The sequence below is a fragment of the Brienomyrus brachyistius genome, unplaced genomic scaffold (assembly GCF_023856365.1).
Source record: "Brienomyrus brachyistius isolate T26 unplaced genomic scaffold, BBRACH_0.4 scaffold87, whole genome shotgun sequence".
NCBI classification, from domain to species: Eukaryota; Metazoa; Chordata; class Actinopteri; order Osteoglossiformes; family Mormyridae; genus Brienomyrus; species Brienomyrus brachyistius.
Window position 1 is genome coordinate 634327 of NW_026042362.1, and position 15551 is coordinate 649877.

The window sequence follows — 15551 nt, forward strand, 5'->3', positions numbered from 1 at the left end:
TGGAAGAGTCTGTGTCAGGAGGGGCAGGCTCCTGAGAAAGACTGCAGACCCATATCTAACCAGTCAGAGCGCATACCATACTGCCCCTATCAGTGTCTGATATATCAGGGAAATACTAAATATGCTTACAGGGTGGAAAAGCATTGTGGGCAGTTTAAGCCCTGGGAAGGGGGACATCAAGATGTTATGATGAAGAGTTATTTCAAGGGACCTATTTATAACTGTTTTACAAATGATGGGCCAGAGGAGGTAGGCATCTTCTGGGGAATCTGTGGAACTGTTTGGGATGTGAAAGGTCCCCGAGTACAGAATGGAGAACTATCACGTGTTCTGCTGGATGTGCTAGAAAACCAGAGTGTGCCCCTGGCAGATGTGTGGTGGCTGTGTGGTAAGGAGGGCGGATTGAGGCCTACACTTCCCTATAATTGGGGAGGCCTCTGCGCTAGGGTAATGTTAGCCAGCCAGGTGGATATATACTCTAGAAGACAACCGTCTAGGTCCCGCAGATCTGTTGCATATCACGAGACTGATCCCAATGTATATATAGATGAGATTGGCCAGCCGAGGAGCATTCCAGAGAAATATAAGGCGAGAAGTGAGATAGCTGCTGGTTTCGAATCAATATTTATTTGACCTACTCTTAACAAAAATGCGGAATGGATAAATTATTTGTATTATAATCAGCAGAGGTTTACCAACTATACTCAGGAGGCACTCGCATCTCTGGGGGAGCAGCTTCAGGCCACCAGTCTGATAGCCTGGCAGAACAGGGTGGCCCTGGATTGGCTCTTGCCAGAAAAAGGGGGAGTGTGTGTGCTGTTCGGGGATCAGTGCAGTACGTTTATTCCTAATAATACAGCCCCGGATGGTTCCTTTCCTGAGGCTATGAGAAAGTTTGCTCTGCTACTAATCTTATGTTGTGTAGTTCCTCTTGTTCGCTCCCTAGTGGGGAGAGCACTGTCCCGGCAGGCAACTATAGCTGCAATGTCTAGAGTGGTGGGAGGACCGTTTGGAGCGGCATCCTCCTGGACCAACACGGAAACGGATGCCGACATAGACACCTTGGATGCAGCCCTGCCCATAGCTGAAGTTCGGCCGTTCCGTGTGTGAATACTCCGAGCAGGAGACCTGCAGAATGCCTGCCTCCCACGACATCTGGGATTTTTCTGATTAGGACAGACTGTCCGTTATAATAGTCTGCAATATTATTAGTTAACCTTTTACTTATCTTTGTATTAGATATATCTGTTTTTGTATTGAGTTTGTAATAGGTTTTGTAGTCCTGCTATATATGCAATATATCCAGGGGAGGTCATTTTATGGCGATGCTCCCCTCCCTTTCCTGATGTACCCCCTGTGCTGCTGTTGGTTGATTCTCAGTGTTAGTAGTTTGTGAGCCATGCCTGCCATGGACCCCGAAGGGGGGCTGCACCTGTGGCGGACTGGGAGTGAAATTTCCCTGGGTCATTTCCTCCTAGGCTGGATGGACAGGATTGTGTGTGGGACTCCTTGGAGTCCCAAAGGGAGGAAATATATAGAAGATTATTTAGCACTATATAACGTAGAATATAAGTATTATAATATTATTAAAAAGTATGCCAAATATCCATGATGTAATCATTACAATGTAAACATTATAATGTAATCAACACAATGTAACCAACTGAGTATGTATTTGCACCTTTTGTTAGTCTGAGTTTCTGTTTATGTTACTTTGTTAGTCCTGAATCTATGAATATTCACTTGTCCGTTCTGTCTGACCGGGGCATAACCAGAATTTTTTACAGTGGGGTGGGGGTGGCAAGGCTGCCTGGGAACCTGCCCTTTCTGTACGACGGGGGCATAACCATAATTTTTTACAGTGGGGTGGGGGTGTCAAGGCTGCCTGGGCACCTGCCCGTTTTGTCCGATGGGGAAGCAACCAGACCTTTTACAGTGGGGTGGGGGTGGCAAGGGTGCCTGGGCACATGCCTTTTCTGTCTGACGGGGGCATAACCAGACCTTTTACAGTGGGGTGGGGGTGGCAAGGGTGCCTGGGCACCTGCCCGTTCTGTCTGACGGGAGCATAACCAGACCTTTTACAGTGGGGTGGGGGTGGCAAGGCTCCCTGGGCACCTGCCCCTTCTGTCCTACGGGGGAGTAACCAGACCTTTTACAGTGGGGTGGGGGTGGCAAGGCTGCCTGGGCACATGCCTTTTCTGTCTGACGGGGGAGTAACCAGACCTTTTACAGTGGGGTGGGGATGGCAAGGCTGCCTGAGCACCTACCCCTTATGTCCTATGGGGGAGTAACCAGATCTTTTACAGTGGGGTGGGGATGGCAAGGCTGCCTGAGCACCTACCCCTTATGTCCTATGGGGGAGTAACCAGATCTTTTACAGTGGGGTGGGGGTGGCAAGGGTGTCTGGGCACCTGCCCCTTCTGTGTTACGGGGGAGTAACCAGACCTTTTACAGTGGAGTGGGGGTGGCAAGGGTGCCTGGGCACCTGCCTTTTCTGTCTGACGGGGGCATAACCAGACCTTTTACAGTGAGGTGGGGGTGGCAAGGGTGCCTGGGCACCTGCCCTTTCTATCCTACGGGGGAACAACCAGACCTTTTACAGTGAGGTGGGGGTGGCAAGGGTGCCTGGGCACATGCCTTTTCTGTCTGACGGGGGCATAACCAGACCATTTACAGTGGGGTGGGGGTGGCAAGGCTGCCTGGGAACCTGCCCTTTCTGTACGACGGGGGCATAACCATAATTTTTTACAGTGGGGTGGGGGTGGCAAGGCTGACTGGGCACCTGTCCGTTCTGTCCGACAGGGGAGCAATCAGACCTTTTACAGTGGGGTGGGGGTGTCAAGGCTGCCTGGGTACCTGCCCGTTTTGTCCGATGGGGAAGCAACCAGACCTTTTACAGTGGGGTGGGGGTGGCAAGGGTGCCTGGGCACATGCCTTTTCTGTCTGACGGGGGCATAACCAGACCTTTTACAGTGGGGTGGGGGTGGCAAGGGTGCCTGGGCACCTGCCCGTTCTGTCTGACGGGGGCATAACCAGACCTTTTACAGTGGGGTGTGGGTGGCAAGGCTCCCTGGGCACCTGCCCCTTCTGTCCTACGGGGGAGTAACCAGACCTTTTACAGTGGGGTGGGGGTGGCAAGGCTGCCTGGGCACATGCCTTTTCTGTCTGACGGGGGAGTAACCAGACCTTTTACAGTGGGGTGGGGATGGCAAGGCTGCCTGAGCACCTACCCCTTATGTCCTATGGGGGAGTAACCAGATCTTTTACAGTGGGGTGGGGGTGGCAAGGGTGTCTGGGCACCTGCCCCTTCTGTGTTACGGGGGAGTAACCAGACCTTTTACAGTGGAGTGGGGGTGGCAAGGGTGCCTGGGCACCTGCCTTTTCTGTCTGACGGGGGCATAACTATACCTTTTACAGTGGGGTGGGGGTGGCAAGGCTGCCTGGGCACCCGCCTGTTCTTTCCAACGGGGGAGCCACCAGACCTATTACTGGGGGGTGGGGGTGGCAAGGGTGTTAATTATTTAACAAAACAAATTTCTTTATTTATTGAAATATATTAATAATAATTTTATTTACTTTAATCCACTGAACCAGGACATAATTATATTTTCCAGTTTTTTTTCGGTCTGTTATGTCTATAGTTAAATGATTATTGTACACATTGATTGAGTGTCATTGTGTCAGTTTTGTTCAGCTGCAGTAATACAGTTAATTTAACTTAATCCAGCAGACTGTGGTTTCATTATGTCACTCAGTTATGCTTTGGGTGACGCTGAAGCAGGACATTAATAGGACAGAACAGAAAGCCTTTATTGTCACTGTACAGGGAGGAAATACAGTAAATGGACATAAATATATAATATATAAAATGTACATATACAGGAGAAGGGGATAGCCCCCCCCCCCAATCAGGATTACATTTAATTACATTTTAGTCAAAGAAAAAAACTATTAAACTATATTTTTGATGTTATTCAGCTCACTAAACACAGTCATTTATTTTTTGTCAAACATACAGTACTGTGCAAAAGTCGTAGGCAGTCCAAAGAAATGTTTAAAGCTGTTTATCTGGGTAGCAAGTGCACTTTGGCTTAGAACAAAAACCACAATTTAACATTAGAACGTCTGCAAATTAAGAGTAACAATAAAAACTAGTAATAATTTCTTCTGTTTTCTAAAAAGTTACTGATATCTAGTTGGATGGCTAGATGAACACCGCTTCAGTTCCCAAACTTCTCCTCAGGGGCACCTCAGCCGTTCCATGATTTTGTTAAATTTCACCAACAGCTCTATTAAATAATTAAATATATTGGTTTAAAATGTCAGTGAGAGATTGACTAGCTGTATGAGGTGTGTTAGTGGCCAAGTCAAAAAATACATGGCTGCACTGGACGGTCGCTGTAAATACTAGGATGATTTTAGCAGAGGTTCTGAAATGGCGAAGCTGACACACTTTGACAGGCATCATATCATAGTTTTACACCAACAGGAGGATAATCTAAACATCATTTTCTTTGCCTGCCTAAGACTTTTGCACAGTACTGTACATTTCAGAGTGAAAAGGATAATAAAGGTTAAAAAGCAGAGATTTTACCTTTTTGCAGGAGAACCAGCAACACGTCTCAGTGACACTGAGGAGTCACTATAAACCGCAAACCCTGGATAGAGGGACTCAGTGAATGAGGAGGTGAATCTGTACAGGGGGGTCAGTCCATCAGAGGAGACTCTGTAGAAGGACAGAGCATCAGCCCCCCAGTCCAGATACACTCCTACTCTGCGGGAGCCTGAGGGCTGTATGGGTATGAGAGTCTGTTTATTATTGTGCAGGACAGAGTAACTGTCAGTATTACAGCACAGACTCCATGACTTGTCATTGTATCCAAGCATACAGCCCCTCTCTCCTTTCCTCCCGATCCCTTTATAAGTCACTCCTATCCAGGCTAAATCTCCATCCCACTCAGCCTCCCAGTAACAGCGGCCAGTCAGACTCTCTCTGCACAGAACTTGGGGGCAGCGGTCAAATCTCTCTGGATGATCAGGATATGGCTGCTGCTTTGCCCCCCGTGTCACCTTCCTGTTCCCCCCTGACAGAGACAGGAATCTGTTTGCTGTGTTGCGGTCCAGCGTCAGCTGGCAGGAGTCTGTAGGCAGGGGGAAGAATTATTAATCCCATCAGGCCGCCTGTACTTTATGTTTCTGTACGATATAAAAACAGCACAGCTTCCCCTAACGAAGCGGGAACTGAAGGTTATGAAACATAAAGTGGGCGCGCGACGGCGGCGGGAAGAGCCGCCAAAATGGGGCGCGAGCTAAACTAACAGCTTAATTAATTTAATTAAAAAAATACAAAGCAGCGACATTCCTCAGACATATTCATCACAAGCATATTTACCACAAAGCGGCACCAGAGATCAACACTAAAGTCAGTGTCTTTCCTTCTAACCGCTAATTCCGGCGCGTGCGGCTTGAAAATGGCCATCAATAACAGAATATTTAAGTAATATTATTACATGTTTAAAGTGATATTTAATAAACATTTGGACCTGGATTCTGATATAAACGATGATTCCGGCACAGATCGTGCATCATAAAGAACAGGAAGGTTCTCATTAATTCAGAAAAATATTGCTCTGAAAAACGGGATTATTATCTCATTAATTCGGAAAAACAGAATAAATTTTTCCCAGATGAATGCAATACGCTTCCATAGAGAACCGCTTACCGCGCGCGTGACTGTAGATGCTGCGCCGCTGCCGCGAGGCGTGAGCCCCGCATCTCGCGCACGCGGCCGCTCTAATCTGTTAACATGGGCGCCGAAATGAAATTTGATATTTTCCGCCGCACATCCAGTGTGTCCCGGGCGCTAATTTCTTTTAGCACCGTGGATCAGGAGAACTTTTTAATATTCATGAGTGAAGCCCTACATGATTGGCTGGCTGATTATTATTTATGAGAGGGGCACTACCTGATTGGCCAGTTAACATCGACTTGTGCTGCTTGTTTCTTCTGCCTAAGGCAGGGGTGTCCAAATCCAGTCCTGGGGGGCCGGTGCCCTGTGTACCAAAGTTTTTTCCCTGTTCCACCATAAATAATTCAGCTCAAGAGCTGTGTGGTTATTAGCACAAGGAGATGAATTAGGTGTGTTAAATGAGGGGAAACCCAAAAATGTGCAGGACAGGATTTGGGCTCCTCTGGTTTAAGGGATTCAGTGACCAATCAGTAATATTTTCTCATGAATATTAAGGAATGTTCCAGAACCACCCTGTAAAAATGCAAATTCACTCACTGCCTACAGCTGCCTCCTTAGGACAATACTAACAAATCTCACACAGAAAACACACACTCACGGCAACCGCAAAAAGAACAAATGCAAAGGATTATTTTTTTGTGAAATTAAACATATATAACTAATTCAGAATATTTTTAAACATCCTACACTCCCACACAAACACAAAGATAATACAAGCAGCAATAAAACATTTGTAAAAAATATTTTTAAAAACGATTAAATGAATTGATAGTGCTTTTGGTGATGATTTTGATTTTTTGTTTCTCGTTTGGATGTTGTCTAAAATGACATGAAACTCACCTAAACACAAACATGGAAATCCATCCACACACAGTGCAAAAAGCCACATTCATCACAACAATTGTGTGAATACAACCATAACATGGTATTCATGGTATTATTAATAAAAACATGCAAGCACACTTACATTTCTGTAAGCCTGGTCTGGTCCTGCACTCTCCACCGTGATCCACACTACAGGAGAAGCAGAATGACATACTACTGCTGTATCCATTTATTAATTGGTGCCTCTTCTTCACATAGATGCATAAGTATGTGTAGCGTGTCAGACACACACTCTGTACTCACTGCAGCTTCTCCAGTTTACAGCTGGGATCCTCCAGTACAGCAGAGAGCAGCTTCACTCCTGAGTCTCCTGGGTGATTGTAGCTCAGGTCCAGCTCTCTCAGGTGTGAGGGGTTTGACCTCAGAGCTGAAGCCAGGGAAGAACAGCCTTCTTCTGTGACTCTACAGCCTGACAGCCTGCAAAGAGACAGACAAAAACTCCCCAGTAAATAAGATCACCTCACCATTACAAGTATTACTTTTAAGCAAAAGTGACTCCTCTAATAAATATTTCAATAATCACGCAAAATTAACATCTTTTGAACATTTTATAAGAACCTATACTTCTCAGAACAAGAACCATATCCAGTTGATATAGAATCATTTAAAAATAATCTAGACTTACCCATATTAACCAATGAAACAGCAGATGCCCTTGATGCCAGAGGTGGTGATTTCAGGTCCAGAGAGTACAAATCCAGACCAAGATTTTGTTTCAACAAACCAGTTGAATATAAAGAGTCACAATCAAAGAGAACTCAACTGGTTTGTTGAAACAAAATCTTAGTCTGGATTTGTACTCACTACACCTGAAATCTCCACCTCTGCTTGATGCACCATTAACATCAGAAGAACTCCATAAGGTCCTCAACCAAATGCCTAACAACCAATCGCCAGACCGGATGGTTACTCTGCAGAAATCTATACACATTTTTGGGACATATTTTCTCCACTCTTCAATAGACTGGTAAGAGAAATTAAACATGCATCACAAATCCCATCAAATATGAGCGCAGTGACCATTACAGTGTCATTGAGACCTGATAAACACCCAACACAACCCTCCAGTTACCGGCCATTACAGTGTTATTGAGACCTGATAAAGACCTGTAAGGACATAAAACTTATAGGTCCTGCAGGCCCCAAATCTGATCAGCCTGCATCAGTCTATTTCAGAGCTCCGCTGGCCCAGGCAAGACTGGACTCTACTCGTCAAACCACCCCTTTTAAGGAATGCAAAGGCCTGCCGGCTCCTGAGAGACTGGATAGGAATAACTGGAGCAACACAAAAAAAGCAAGATCTTTCACCCCCTGGAGTGGACGGAGTTCCACAGTCAATCCACAGCAACAACAGCTGTCAGCCTCCAGACACAGACACCTTTTCCACTATAAACAGGATAACTCACCACACATAGATGTTAGGGACAAATACACGCATGTTTGGTCTCGTTTGAATGGGCATGAGATGGCGAATATTATACTCTCAGATTTAAGGCAGTATAACTTTCCCCAAGGGAAATATAGATAATTTGGCTAAATCTACAAAAATGAGAGAGCCTCCCACATGGTAGAACAAGGGAATTATGACCGCCCCCTAAAGTGATCTGATTGGCTGGGGACTTGAGAACCAAGGCCAGCAATGGCCCTAAAATTAACTATTGACCGAAATTGGTCAGTCTTCAGAGACATGCCATCACCTGGTTTGGATACTTAAGGAAGGGCCTCAGAAGAGGTCGGGGGGTCACTCTGTAATCAGAGCTCCCACAGAGAACTGCGTGAAAGTCCATCTGTAGTAAGATGCTTTCCGCAGAACTTTGTGCACTCTCAGCTGAGGTATGTGATGGTTTAATATTGTATTTGTCAAATTGTATTTACAAGTATGTGGCCACATGTCAATAATTGTATATTGTAGTATGTTTAATAAATGTTGTTTCGATTACTTTATGACTGTCTGATTTGCTAACTTCTTTATAAACTTTCCAGATTGGACTTCTATCTTTATTAGGACGAAAGTGGTAAATACTGTCTTGCAGCCTCTGGGTTAAATCCCCTTTATCCGGGTCCCAAACTCGACTGCCCAGGTTAAGTTAGGTGGATACCAAAACTACACCTCTGGAGTTCGCACACGCTCGGTTACGGGCCGACTTAACCTCTGAGGTCAACACATGCTGATGAAAGGTACCGGTCTACCCTCTGAGGGGCGTACACACTATGTTCCTAGGCACCGGGCATAGTCCCTGAGACGCTCACATGGTAAGACAATGGGCGGCATCGGCGGAGTCCCTGAGACGAGCCAAAAGTAAACCTCGTACAAACTACCGCAACAAAAGGTGCGCCTTCACAGCCGCTGAGGTTGATACATGTTATGATATGGGCTGCCCCCGGCTGAGCCTCTGAGGTGGACGTACGTGTGGTTTGGGTAAATATCGGCTTAATCTCCGAGGCACCCACATGCTCAGTAATTGGCAGACACTGAGCCTTTGGGGAATTATATAGGTCGAGGGACCCGAATAATCAGAGGCGGACATTGTCTTAAATGGTGGCGATTTCTGTACCTTTAGGACAAACCCTGTGGAACAAGCCCACGGATCGAGGCGAATCTGGCAGACTCCTTCGTCAGGGGTAAAACTAGAGTTGGTAATCTAAAAGACAGTCCAGAAGTAATCTGAACAACATAAACGTCATGACTACAATATACTGAAATAAGGTCATTAATAAAATGGAGTCAGATGTGTGTCTAAAAGAATATTTTGTATATTAAAAAGGGTAAGTAATTCCCAGGAGCGCTTGGAAGGACCGACACGCATTCACAGCCTTCGGCTGCGCCATTGGATTCCGCCATTGGGCCAGTGGGCGGCTCCCTACATACCCAACACAATCCTCCAGTTACCCGCCACTCTCACTAATGAATACAGACTTGAAAATCATTACAAAAGCTCTCGCCACTCAGTTACAGACAGTCATTCCTACTATAATCCATCCTGATCAGACAGATTTCATCAAGACCAGACATGCCTCGGACAACATCCATAGATTATTTAATTTAGTCAATACTGCTCAGCATACCCATACTAAAACCATGATTACATCATTAGATGCAGAAACGGCATCTGACAGTCAGGTGGACATTCCTCTTTAATACATTGCATAGATTTGGCTTCGGAGAGTCGTTCACCCACTGGGTTAAAATACTGTACACCTCAGCCAAAGTTACAGTGTCACAGATGGGATGACATCACCTGCATTCACACTCCGACGGGGAAGACGGCCTGCATGCCCACTCTCTCCTTCACTGTTTGCCATCTTCATAGAAACAATTGTGGCAGCAATACGACAGAACAGTGAAATAAATGGAATTCATACTAATAACAACACAAAATTAATCTCTATGCAGATGATATCTTGCTATTTTTATGAAACCCTCAATATATGAAATTTAAATTTCATTAATACCTTTTCAAATCTATCAAACTACACAATAAACTGGAAAAAAACCCATAATATTCTCACTGTCTGAAGATGCCTGGGATTCAGCTGATCAGGATAGTCCATTTCACACTGGAAATATCCGGTACTTGGGTATCTACATCTCCCACAGGCTGTCTGACTTGGTTACCCCCAACGACACCCCCTTATTCAAAACAATAGATGAGTCTCCCACTTAAATCAATAAAAATAAAATAATATCAGAATTTCAGAAAAATTCTTTCAAACTCTTAACTCATTAATGTCACATTTTTGCTGGAAAAACAAAAACTCAAAATGAAACATTCCACATTACAGAAAAGTAAATCTCAAGGTGGATTACAAGCTCATTTTTCTTAATTATTACTTAGCAAATCAACTGCAAGACTTAACTAAATGGTCACACTACAGCAGTAACAGCAGCTCATGCTTACAGCAGGAGCAGCTGTACTGTAAAAATCTCAGACATGCAGACTTACTCAAAATGTCATTAAAGAAACAAAACTGCTTTAACAACACAGTGCTGCCATTTCCACAGCACTGACAGCCCAGTGGAAAGCCATTAAAATCACTAACTGTACTCTCAGAGCCTGTAAATACACGCCAATCTGGAATAATCTGGACTTCCTACTTCACAATATCACTATTCACTATCACTCACGGGGACAGAAAGGGATTACACATCTCCACCTCCTTTTCAGTAACAGTCATTTCATGATATTCGAAGACTTAATCCATAAATACGAGTTGAGAATATGCAATTTTTCTAATATTTACTAACTGAATCCAGCATCAAAACCAAAATGAACCTCTCACATAATACACTAAATCCTCCTCAGATGAGACAACATTCTGCAATTTAAAAATAAAAAGAAACCTCTAGAATATATAATCCTCCATCTGCGACAGACACATTGATATTTGTACCAAAAATTTATTGGAATAAGGACCTTATCTTTTCCCCCAGCTCTGATTTCTGGATGGACGTCTGCAACAACATATTCACAGTGACAAATACTGGCCTTCAGTTTAGTACAAAGTAATTCACATAAAACATGTGACTCAATATAAAAAGTAGTCAGTACTGATACCTGCTCACAGTACTGATACCTGCTCACACCATGGGCGTCACAGATAATTATCTGCATGCTCTGTGGGCCTGTATACCTGCTCACAGTGTACAATGGGTGTCACAGATAATTATCTGCATGCTCTGTTGGCCTGTATACCTGCTCACAGTGCAACATGGGTGTCACAGATAATTATCTACATGCTCTGTTGGCCTGTATACCTGCTCACAGTGTACAATGGGTGTCACAGATAATTATCTGCATGCTCTGTGGGCCTGTATACCTGCTCACAGTGTACAATGGGTGTCACAGATAATTATCTGCATGCTCTGTGGGCCTGTATACCTGCTCACAGTGTACAGTGGGTGTCACAGATAATTATCTGCATGCTCTGTTGGCCTGTATACCTGCTCACAGTGCACCATGGGTGTCACAGATAATTATCTGCATGCTCTGTTGGCCTCTATACCTGCTCACAGTGTACAATGGGTGTCACAGATAATTATCTGCATGCTCTGTTGGCCTGTATACCTGCTCACAGTGCACCATGGGCGTCACAGATAATTATCTGCATGCTCTGTTGGCCTGTATACCTGCTCACAGTGTACAATGGGTGTCACAGATAATTATCTGCATGCTCTGTTGGCCTGTATACCTGCTCACAGTGCAACATGGGTGTCACAGATAATTATCTACATGCTCTGTTGGCCTGTATACCTGCTCACAGTGTACAATGGGTGTCACAGATAATTATCTGCATGCTCTGTGGGCCTGTATACCTGTTCACAGTGTACAATGGGTGTCACAGATAATTATCTGCATGCTCTGTGGGCCTGTATACCTGCTCACAGTGTACAATGGGTGTCACAGGTAATTATCTACATGCTCTGTTGGCCTGTATACCTGCTCACAGTGTACAATGGGTGTCACAGGTAATTATCTACATGCTCTGTTGGCCTGTATACCTGCTCACAGTGTACAATGGGTGTCACAGATAATTATCTGCATGCTCTGTTGGCCTGTATACCTGCTCACAGTGTACAATGGGTGTCACAGATAATTATCTGCATGCTCTGTGGGCCTGTATACCTGCTCACAGTGTACAATGGGTGTCACAGATAATTATCTGCATGCTCTGTTGGCCTGTATACCTGCTCACAGTGCACCATGGGTGTCACAGATAATTATCTACATGCTCTGTTGGCCTGTATACCTGCTCACAGTGTACAATGGGTGTCACAGATAATTATCTGCATGCTCTGTTGGCCTGTATACCTGCTCACAGTGTACAATGGGTGTCACAGATAATTATCTGCATGCTCTGTTGGCCTGTATACCTGCTCACAGTGTACAATGAGTGTCACAGATAATTATCTGCATGCTCTGTTGGCCTGTATATCTGCTCACAGTGCACCATGGGTGTCACAGGTAATTACTGTATGTTCTCTATAGGTGAAAGATCTTGACTGCAGACAGGCCAATTCATCACCCGGACACTTCTCTGACGAAGCCATGCTGTTGTAATATCTGCAGTATGTGGTTTTGCATTGTCCTGCTGAAATACACAAGGCCTTCCCTGAAACAGACGTCCTCTGGAGGGGAGCATGTGTTGCTCTAAAACCTTTGTATACCTTTCAGCATTCATAGTTCCTTCCAAAACATGCAAGCTGCCCATACCGTATGCACTTATGCACCCCCATACCATCAGAGATGCTGGCTTCTGAACTGAACGCTGATAACACACTGGAAGGTCTCCCTCCTCTTTAGCCCGGAGGACACGGCGCCCTTCATTACCAGCAAGAATGTCACATTTGGACTCGTCTGACCATAGAACACTTTCCCACTTTGAAACAGTCCATTTCAAATAAGTCTTGGCCCACAGGACACGACGGCGCTTCTGGACCATGTTCAGATATGGCTTCCTTTTTGCATGATAGAGCTTTAGTTGGCATCTGCAGATGGCACGGCGGATTGTGTTAACCGACTGTGCCTTCTGGAAGTATTCCTGGGCCCATTTAGTAATGTCATTGACACAATCATGCCGATGAGTGATGCAGAGTCGTCTGAGGGCCCGAAGACCACGGGCATCCAATACAGGTCTTTGGCCTTGTCCCTTACGCACAGAGATATCTCCAATTTCTCTCAATTTTTTGATGATGTTATGCACTGTAGATTATCCATCCATCCATTTTCCAAACCGCTTATCCTATTGGGTCGCGGGGGGTCCGGAGCCTATCCCAGAATCAATGGGCACGAGGCAGGGAACAACCCAGGATGGGGGGCCAGCCCATCGCAGGGCACACTCACACACCATCCACTCACACACACACACCTACGGGCAATTCAGCAACTCCAATTAGCCCCAGCATGTTTTTGGACTGTGGGGGGAAACCGGAGTACCCAGAGGAAACCCCACAACGACATGGGGAGAACATGCAAACTCCACACACATGTGACCCAGGCGGAGACACGAACCCGGGACTGTAGATTATGAGATTTGCAAATCCTTTGCAATTTCACGTTGAGGAACATTGTTTTTAAAGTATCCCACAATCATTTTATACACTCTTTCACAGATTGGAGAGACTCTGCCCATCTTTACTTCTGAGAGACTCTGCCTCACTGACATCCCTTTTAATGCTAATCAGGTTACAGACCTGATATCAATTAACTTAATTAGTTGATAGATGTTTTCCCAGCTGAATATTTTTAAACTTTCTTGCTTTTTCAGGCATTTGTTGTCCCTGTACCGACTTTTTTGGGACATGTAGCAGGCATCAAATTTTAAATGAGCTCATTTACTGGATAAAGGTGTACAATTTCCCAGTTTGAACATTTGTTATATTATCTATGTTCTGTTGTGAATAAAATATAGGCTGATTTGAAAGTGTTTTATTTGTTATTTCATTCAAATTTAAAGAACTTTTCTGGAATTCTGGTTGTTTGTATGTTTGAAGAGGGTGGTGCAGTGGTTAGCACTGTTGCCTAACCCCTCTGGGACCCCGTTCGAGTCTCCGCCTGGGTCACATGTGTGTGGAGTTTGCATGTTCTCCCCATGTCGTCATAGGGTTTCCTCTGGGTACTCCGGTTTCCCCCCACAGTCCAAAAACATGCTGAGGCTAATTGGAGTTGCTAAATTGCCCGTAGGTGTGCATGTGTGAGTGACTGGTGTGTGAATGTGCCCTGCGATGGGCTGGCCCCCCATCCTGGGTTGTTCCCTACCTCTTGTCTATTGCTTCCGGGATAGGCTCCGTATCCCCTGCGACCCAGTAGGATAAGTGGTTTGTAAAATGGATGGATAGATGGATGTGTGCTTGCTGATGTTTGCAGCAAACTATTTTGTGGATAAAAGCTACGTCAACGCCCGCCCCCCCTCCCCCCCTTACTTTTTTGCTGTTATTTTTATTAATTATTATTATTACTGTTTGATTCATGTATTGTATGTTTCAATCATTACAGATATGTATGAAAGTGTGTCCGTGTAGGTATGGACATATATATGTATGTATTAATATACACTGCTCAAAAAAATTGAAGGAACACTTTTTAATCAGAGTATAGCATCAAGTCTTTTAAACTTCTGGGATATTGATCGGGTCAGTTAAGTGGCGGAGGGGGTTGTTAATCAGGTTCAGCTGCTTTGGTGTTAATGAAATTATCCACAGGTGAACTAGAGGGGCAACAATGAGACGACCCCCAAAACAGGAATGGTTTAACAGGTGGAGGCCACTGGCATTTTTCCCTCATCAACTTTTCTGACAGTTTTTTTCACTAGTTTTGCATTTGGTGACGGTCAGTGTCACTACTGGTAGCATGAGGCGATGCCTGGACCCTACAGAGGTTGCACAGGTAGTCCAACTCCTCCAGGATGGCGCATCAATACATGCCATTGCCAGAAGGTTTGCTGTGTCTCCCAGCACAGTCTCAAGGGCATGGAGGAGATTCCAGGAGACAGGCAGATACTCAAGGAGAGCTGACAGGGCCGTAGAAGGTCCTTAACATTTCAGCAGGACCAGTATCTGCTCCTTTGTGCAAGGAGGAACAGGATGAACACTGCTGGAGCCCTACAAAATGACCTCCATCAGGCCACTGGTGTGAATGTTTCTGATTGTGTGTGAGAACGTTATGCTCAGCATGACCGGTTTGGTGGTGGGTCAGTGATGGTCTGGGGAGGCATATCCATGGAGGGACGCACAGTCCTCTACAGGCTAGACAACGGCACCTTGACTGCCATTAGGTATCAGGATGAAATCCTTGAACCCATTGTCAGACCCTATGCTGGTGCGGTGGGTCGTGAGTTCCTCCTGGTGCACGACAATGCCCGGCCTCATGTGGCAAGAGCATGTAGGCAGTTCCTGGAGGATGAAGGAATTGATACCATT

General features: G+C 45.2%; 1 long non-coding RNA gene across 4 annotated transcripts; it reads right to left on the minus strand.

The window, feature by feature from the left end:
* Nucleotides 1–11226: 11226 nt before the first annotated feature.
* Nucleotides 11227–12493, minus strand: LOC125727134 (uncharacterized). 4 transcript variants are annotated; one of them, XR_007388554.1, is made up of 4 exons: nt 12073–12493; nt 11577–11824; nt 11391–11514; nt 11227–11328 (listed from the first exon to the last, which is right to left on the minus strand). It is a non-coding gene; the product is annotated as an uncharacterized LOC125727134 (long non-coding RNA). The 4 variants fall into 4 exon arrangements; XR_007388555.1 differs by having other exon boundaries at nt 11453–11824; XR_007388553.1 differs by having other exon boundaries at nt 11227–11266; nt 11391–11824.
* Nucleotides 12494–15551: the final 3058 nt, after the last annotated feature.